This window comes from Ambystoma mexicanum, chromosome 10 (assembly GCF_040938575.1).
Source record: "Ambystoma mexicanum isolate Mex_15411 chromosome 10, UKY_AmexF1_1, whole genome shotgun sequence".
Classification (NCBI taxonomy): Eukaryota; Metazoa; Chordata; class Amphibia; order Caudata; family Ambystomatidae; genus Ambystoma; species Ambystoma mexicanum.
In genome coordinates this window covers 536,573,936-536,580,735 of record NC_090932.1, presented here as the reverse complement: position 1 = coordinate 536,580,735, position 6,800 = coordinate 536,573,936, and the positions used below count along the sequence as shown (strand labels likewise).

At 46.7% G+C, this 6,800-nt stretch overlaps 1 protein-coding gene across 4 annotated transcripts in view; it reads right to left on the bottom strand.

Moving 5' to 3' along the window:
* Positions 1 to 775: 775 nt before the first annotated feature.
* The window catches only part of SEPTIN2 (septin 2), a 1,372,599-nt gene continuing 1,366,574 nt past the window's right edge, over positions 776 to 6,800 (bottom strand). For all 4 annotated transcript variants that reach the window (XM_069618110.1, XM_069618109.1, XM_069618111.1 and 1 more), the window contains one exon: positions 776 to 2,360. The gene's annotated coding sequence lies outside the window, so the exon portion shown is untranslated. The remainder of the gene's footprint in view (positions 2,361 to 6,800) is intronic.

The following is a 6,800-nucleotide window of genomic DNA, read 5'->3' as shown; positions in this document are numbered from 1 at the left end:
ATCTTCGAAACAGCTAAGCACAAACCCTCAGCAAAAACTCAGTTCCCAGCATTGATTTTATGCAATCAAACTTCGAGATATGTGAAATTAAACCTAACCCCACTACAAAGGTCAAACAGACATGGACCCTACCTGGATACCTCTTAGAAAACCACTCCACAGATGCGTGCCATGGTACAGTTTAAACTGCATTTTAATGTCTATTTTTATCTCATGGTGGTGGTTCCTAAAGTGTGCTCGTTCCTGCAGCTAATCTTCATGTTGGTAGTCTTAAGTACCGCACAAACACCACAGAAGCCTTGCTTCGAAAGAAGAATCGTAATGTATTATTTTATGCGATAGATAGCAGTGACAACGAAAATAATATAATTTCTAATCAAGTAAGGTGTATTGCGAAATTACAAAGATAAATTGTATTACCAAAATCCACAAATTAATTTAAAACAAAACACTTGTATACCCCTCACAATTAACACTTGAAAATCAACCTACAAACTTGAAAAAAAAGTGGGACTGCAATGTTAAGGGACAAACACCATCCAAAGAAAGTATTTCCCTAACACAAAGTCCAGCAAACTATAATTTAAACCTTAAATCAGAACATCACTTCTTCACAAAACTCGTTTTAAGTGTTGGCTAGTTTACATTAATGCGATATTAAAAAAGTAATTTGGGCCAAGTGTTTGGAGATTAACATTTTCAACATTTGTGGACTTTGCTATTTTTGAGAGACCAATTACAAGATAGGAAATTAAATCAAATTTAAAAAACAAAGTTCATGAATATACATTTATTGCATTACGTTTTGTTTACACTTTCTTGAAATGAAAACCTCTTTGACTTCTCTATTATTCTTTCCATGCACATAGTTCAAAGGTGCATGTCGCTTCAGTGAAATGCTTGAATGCTCATCCTTCACAGTTTAACAATAGCAGGAAGATCCACCTAAGACCATTCCTGAGAAGCTGATTTTACCACAGATCCAGAATATATACGTTTTTACCACAAAATCAGTAGGGTTCATTAAAAAAAAGTTGATGAAATGAAAATAGGTATACAAAAGCCACCTTGTTTACAAAAGCAGCTACAACAATGACCACTATTTTTAAAGTGCGTTTATCAGGTTGGTGTACTAGTATCTAAGATCTGTTCATCCCAACAATTCCAAAGTACTGAGGAGAAAGACTTTGCTACCAGTAGGTGAGTGTGAAATCAGCATTGCGGATTTACTTCAACAGTACTTCAACCTGTGGGGCTAGGAGCTTATTATCAGCACCACCCAATGCCAGCTGCTGCAAATTGTTAAACCTTAAAACAACTCTCCTGCTTTTGGAAAACACAGAATAGCAGTCCCCAGATGTACATATGTTCCCTCCTTTAGGATTGCAGCAACACAGCCAGTCCTGGAGCATGCCATTTAGTTAGGTAAATTAGAACAAGCTGCACAATGTAAGCTGGCACAGAGGACCAGAAAGGCAACAAGTACTCCAGTGAATGTCTGATCTTGTATGGGCTTTGAGAAAGGATATCTCGTTGCACCTTTCAAGCACCAAATTTAGAATAAAGCTAGGTAGCTTCCATATACACCCCTTACTTGCCCCAGAAACGCCTTCGGTCTAAGTTTAGAGCACAGGTGAAGAAACACTGCTAAGTAAGGCTCTGGGGAGAAACGTCTTGACGTTTCCTTTTTCCAATGAGACTTAACATCTTTCTGATTAGCATGAAGGTTAACTCGTTACATTTGGTCTATTGCTCCAAAACAGCACTACAACGGAAACATACTCACCACAATATTAAACAATGGACAATGTTCTTGTTATAAGGTAAGTAAAACATGACAGCTGATGACATTACTTGTAGCGTGAGATTGGAAATTCGGCAACTAAAGGTGTTCAGTGTTTCTTAAAAAGGTGCCTGCATTGTCGCAGCCAGCCGAAAAGGTTAAAGCTTGCAGAATGGTCAGTCTTTGCTTTAAAACCATGCAGTGTGGGGAAGTAACGGGGAAGCCCTATTTTGTGGCCAGTAAAAAGACACCGACTGTAAATTGAGAGGCTTTGAAACCAGGAGCGTTGTTTGGAACCAACATTAAACTCTATTCAAGTAGCTGCTATAATGTTGTACCTAAAACAGTGACTTTAATATATGATTAATAGCTTTAAAACAAAGTGATTTTTTTTTTACTAATCAAGGTTACAAGAAGTTACAAATACATTTTTACAAAACGAACACGATATTTGCACAAAACAAGGCATGAAAATCTACGGGCACTGTGATAGGCAAATCTTCACTTCCTTTTCACTTTCACTAGGCCATCTTCACCTCACTGCAGCGGAATGTTTCAACTTGGCCTTATTTAATGCCTGGAGAAAAAGAATATGGGAAAATAGATCAGTACATGGAACATGACCTACATCAGAAAATATTAAAGTTACTTACCGTCGTGACTAGAGTACTCCTAGACCATAGACCCCTTTCCTTCATCCTTGTGGGTGCCTCTCCTCCCCAACATGGGGACTGTACCAGAACTTTTGGTAGCGAAAGTGTAGCTATCCCTTTAAATTTTGTATTGTGTGCGGGGCGCAGCCTCAGGCGTGGGAAAGACCCGCTGAGACCCCGCCCTCCGGCACCTAACCTCAGTCCACTTTGAACACATCGGAAACTTTACATATGAGCCCTTGGCATACTAGCGGGGGGAAGGTGGGTGGGACGTATGGAGGAAATGGGACTATGAGTGCTCTAGTCACTACGTGAGTAACTTTAATTACTCATACGTCCTGCCCCCTTTCCTCTATCCTTGTGGGTGATTCTACCGAACAAGAAACTTAAGGTGGAGCTCTGATAAACTGCCTCATATCTAGGACGAAGCAAAAAGGTTCTTCAGAACCACCTGACCAAACTATCGGGCCTGGAGCAGGTGTCCAATGAGTAGGGCTTACAGAAGGCAGACAAAGTGGCCCATAAAGCCGCTTTGCTGATAACATCCCAAGAAGCAGGTCTGACTGCATGGGCATGAATCCCCACAGGAACAGTAGGCCCATGGCCATGTACGCCTCCGAAATGGCCTGAACCACCAAATGGGCGATGGAAGCCTTAAGAGGAGCCCCCAAAAGTCACAAACAATGCCTCGGACTTTCTAAAGGATTTCATCCGAGAGATCTAAAACTTGAGGACCCTCTTGAGGTACAAGGAATGCAAGGCCTTCTCTGGCTCTGACTGTGAGTTCAGGAAGAACACCGGCAAGCAGATCTCTTGATTCAGATGAAATGGAGAGAACACCTTGGGCAAGATGTTTGGGCGAGTGCTCAAGATGATCTTGTTGTTGTGATATGTGATAAAGGGCTTGCGTGAGTAGAACGCCTACTGCTCAGTAACCCTGCGCACAAAGGTGAGAGCTACCAGTAAAACTGTCTTTTAGTATCACCAAGCGGATGTCCACAGATGCTATTGGGCAAAAATCATTGTGCCGGGTGCGGCCTGTGCATAGGCAGAAAGAGCTTGGACAACCCCTTAAGGTGGGCCTTAACCACCGGGTTGGCCGCAGAAAATATGCTCAGGGGAATTTGTATAAGCCCAATGACCACCAAATAAGTGGGGCAAGTATCCACCTGAACTCTAGAACGAGCCAGGTGCACTAAAATAGCCAGTATGGCATCCAGGACAAGTGACAGGGTCCAGAACCTTGTCCCAAGCCCAATGGCAAAACCTAGTCCATTTACTCTTATACTGGGACTGAGTCGAGGGCCTCCCGGCCTGCTAAATTAGGTTTCAGTTGTCATCCGAAAATTGAGCATGTTGAAGCCTCAGCTAGTCAGGAACCAGGACGTCAGCTTGGCTGGCTCTGGATGCTTCACTGCCCCACCCTGCTGTGTCGGGAATCCCCCCTGTTGGAGATAGGAAGGTGGACGGGATCCAGGGAGCACACTTGCAGCAGATTCAAAAACCAGGGTATATGATATTGTATTTATAATGCGCTCATACACAAGTGTTTCAGAGCGCAACCAAGCAAAGAAGGGCAGAGGGGAGAACAAAAATAACGACCCTACTAGGCCCAGTGACATTAAGAACACGCAAGTGCATGGAAAAGGGAGAACATGTGTGGAAGGGTAAAAGTGGAACGGTCGGAACAGAGGAGAGAAAAGAATAAATAAGTGAAGAGAGAGAGAGAGAGAGAGAGAGAGAGAGAGAGAGAGAGAGAGAGAGAGAGAGAGAGAGAGAGAGAGAGAGAGAGAGAGAGATCCTTAAGTTTCAAGGTAGTCGGGAGGCTGTTCCAAAGTGAGGCCCCAGCCGAAGACCGAGATCCACCTCTAGCTTGTTTCTTTGAAAACAACCAACCTTGAAGGAGTTCGAAGTGGAGGAGCGAAGGGCTCGAGAGGGGAGGTATTTACGCAGGGTCTCAAAGGCCAGTGGTGGGCAATCAGGATGAGGCTGCAACCCACCAAAGCCGAAACCTGCGGATGTGGTCCGTTGGAGTGGAGGGGTGGGCAGGAACGCCTAACACCTTCGGCCATGCCAACAGATCGGGAAGGCATCCCCCAGAGACCCCAGACCCCGTCCTACACATGAAGCAAACTGGGGGCATTTGAAATTCAGAGAGGATGTGAACAAATCCATGTCCACGAATCCCCAACACTGGAACCAGGGTAAGGAGGAGTTGGTGTGCAACTCCCACTCATAGGTGTTGAACACTAAGCGGCTCAGCTGGTCCGCTTCTGCAGTGGACTGCTTTAATCAACTCCCTCGGTCATGCCCATTCCCAGATCGATATCACTTCCATGCAGAGCAGGAGGGGTTGGGGGGTGGCACCCTGCTTGTTCAGGTAAAACATTTTAGTAGAATTGTCTGTCCTGACCAGAACAGACCAGTCCCTGATGAGGGCCAAAAACGCCTTGAGGGCCAAGCCCACTGTCCTGAGCTCGAGCAGATTGATATGCAGGAGGGCTTCCATCCTGGACCATGCACCATGAATTGCATAGCCCTCGAGACTAGCCCCCTACCCCGAAAGAGAGGAGCCAGTTGTATCCACCAAGGTATGCTCTGGTCAGGTCAAACATTGCCATCCATCATCCACCAGCGAAGATCAGGCAGTAAGGGTGGTGGTATTGGGATCCTGTCTGACTGAGACCCTGTCTCATGATCCCAATTGGCCGCCAGGTGAAGCTGGATGTGCCTCATCTTTAGGTGAGCGTGCCGTACAGTGAGTATGCAGGAGACCATGAGACCCAGAATATGTTGTACCCACCATGCCGAGGTGGTCGAGATGGCCAGAAAGTGCCCCACCACTTTGCAGAGTGTCAGGAGCCGCTCGAGCGTAGGGAACACATGCTGAACTGTAGTGTCCCAATGCCCCCCTAGGAAGACCAGATCCTGAGATGTGCACAACTGTGACTTCCTCTGGTTGAGGGAGAACCCCAGCTGATAAAGGATATACGCCAATCTCTGGCAGGAGTGCAACACCCCGTCGGGTGACCCCACCCTCACCAGCCAGTTGTCCAGATAAGGGTACAGATGATGATGGCCCTCTAAGTACAGAAGGCCAGCTACTGCGTTTAACTTTGTGAAGACACGAGGGGCTGAGTTCAGGCCAAAGGGCAGCACCCGATACTAAAAGTGATACAACAATCGTGAATCGCAGAAATCTCTGATGCGGTTGGTAGATCGGTAAATGGAGGTATGCGTCCTTGAGGTCCAGGTAACACATCCAGTCCCCTGCACACAGACTCTGTTATGTGCACAGGAGTTCTCATCTTGAAGCGTTTCAGCAGTAACGACGGGTCCAGGACAACCCTCAGGCCAGCCTGGCTGTTGTTGGGAGCTCTGGGTACTATTCCAGGATTTTTGCAGTACCCATCTGAAAGAGGAACCGTTTCGATAGCCGGCATCTCCAACAGTGAAAGGACCTCCCATAAAAGAGCCGGGGACCCGATCTGACGAAGAGGAGGAGAGGATGGTAGAGGAAGACTGAAGCCACTGGATCCAGGAGTTGCTGAAAGGACGCTTCCAGGTGTCCTGGAAAAGAGCCAAACAGCCCCCACAGGAGAGCTATGTTCCCATTCCTTGACATCCCTGCTTATTGGCATCAGAGGCGGGGAGGGGTTGGGGGCGGGCAGAAAACACCCATGTGAAGTCTTCTGCTGCTTCCTCCTGGTGTCACTGGACGAACTGTCAGGCATCCATGTATCATGGTCCCGAAACCCCTCAAAGCCGGAGAAAGTGCAGGGTTTGAGCTCAGTCCTACCCTGGGACAGAGGGAAGGATTTCTGCCCTGGTTTTAACAGGATGGGTAAGGACTTAGCAATTTGCGTGGAGGTTTTCTTCTTTGTCAACTCGTCATCTGTTAACGAATGAAAGAGGTCCACACCTTTGAAGGGCAGATCCAGAATCCGCTCCTGCTCATCAGATTTAAACTTAATTGCATGCATCCACGCCATCCTTCTCATCTCGACACCAAGGCACAGCCCTCTGCTGGCTGTGTCGATGTGGAGGACCGAAGACTCCATGAGGTCCTGCGCAATGGCCCGGGTATCTGCCAGACCAGCCTTGAAGGAGGCTTGTTCACCCGAATGGAGGTCGGGCAGAAATTCCCTGAGCTCCCGCCACAGCTTCTGGTTATCCACAGCCAAGAGGGTGTCTGCATTGGCTTTCCGCAGATGCAGTCCTTAGATGGACTAACAGTGCTTTCCGAAAGACTCTAGGTGTTTGTCCTGCTTGGAGAGAACTGGAGGCGGATCCTTTGGAGGAAGACGACCAAGACAATGGTTTAGAATATAATGAGGCCGCAGCCACCACTGAAGAATGCGGCT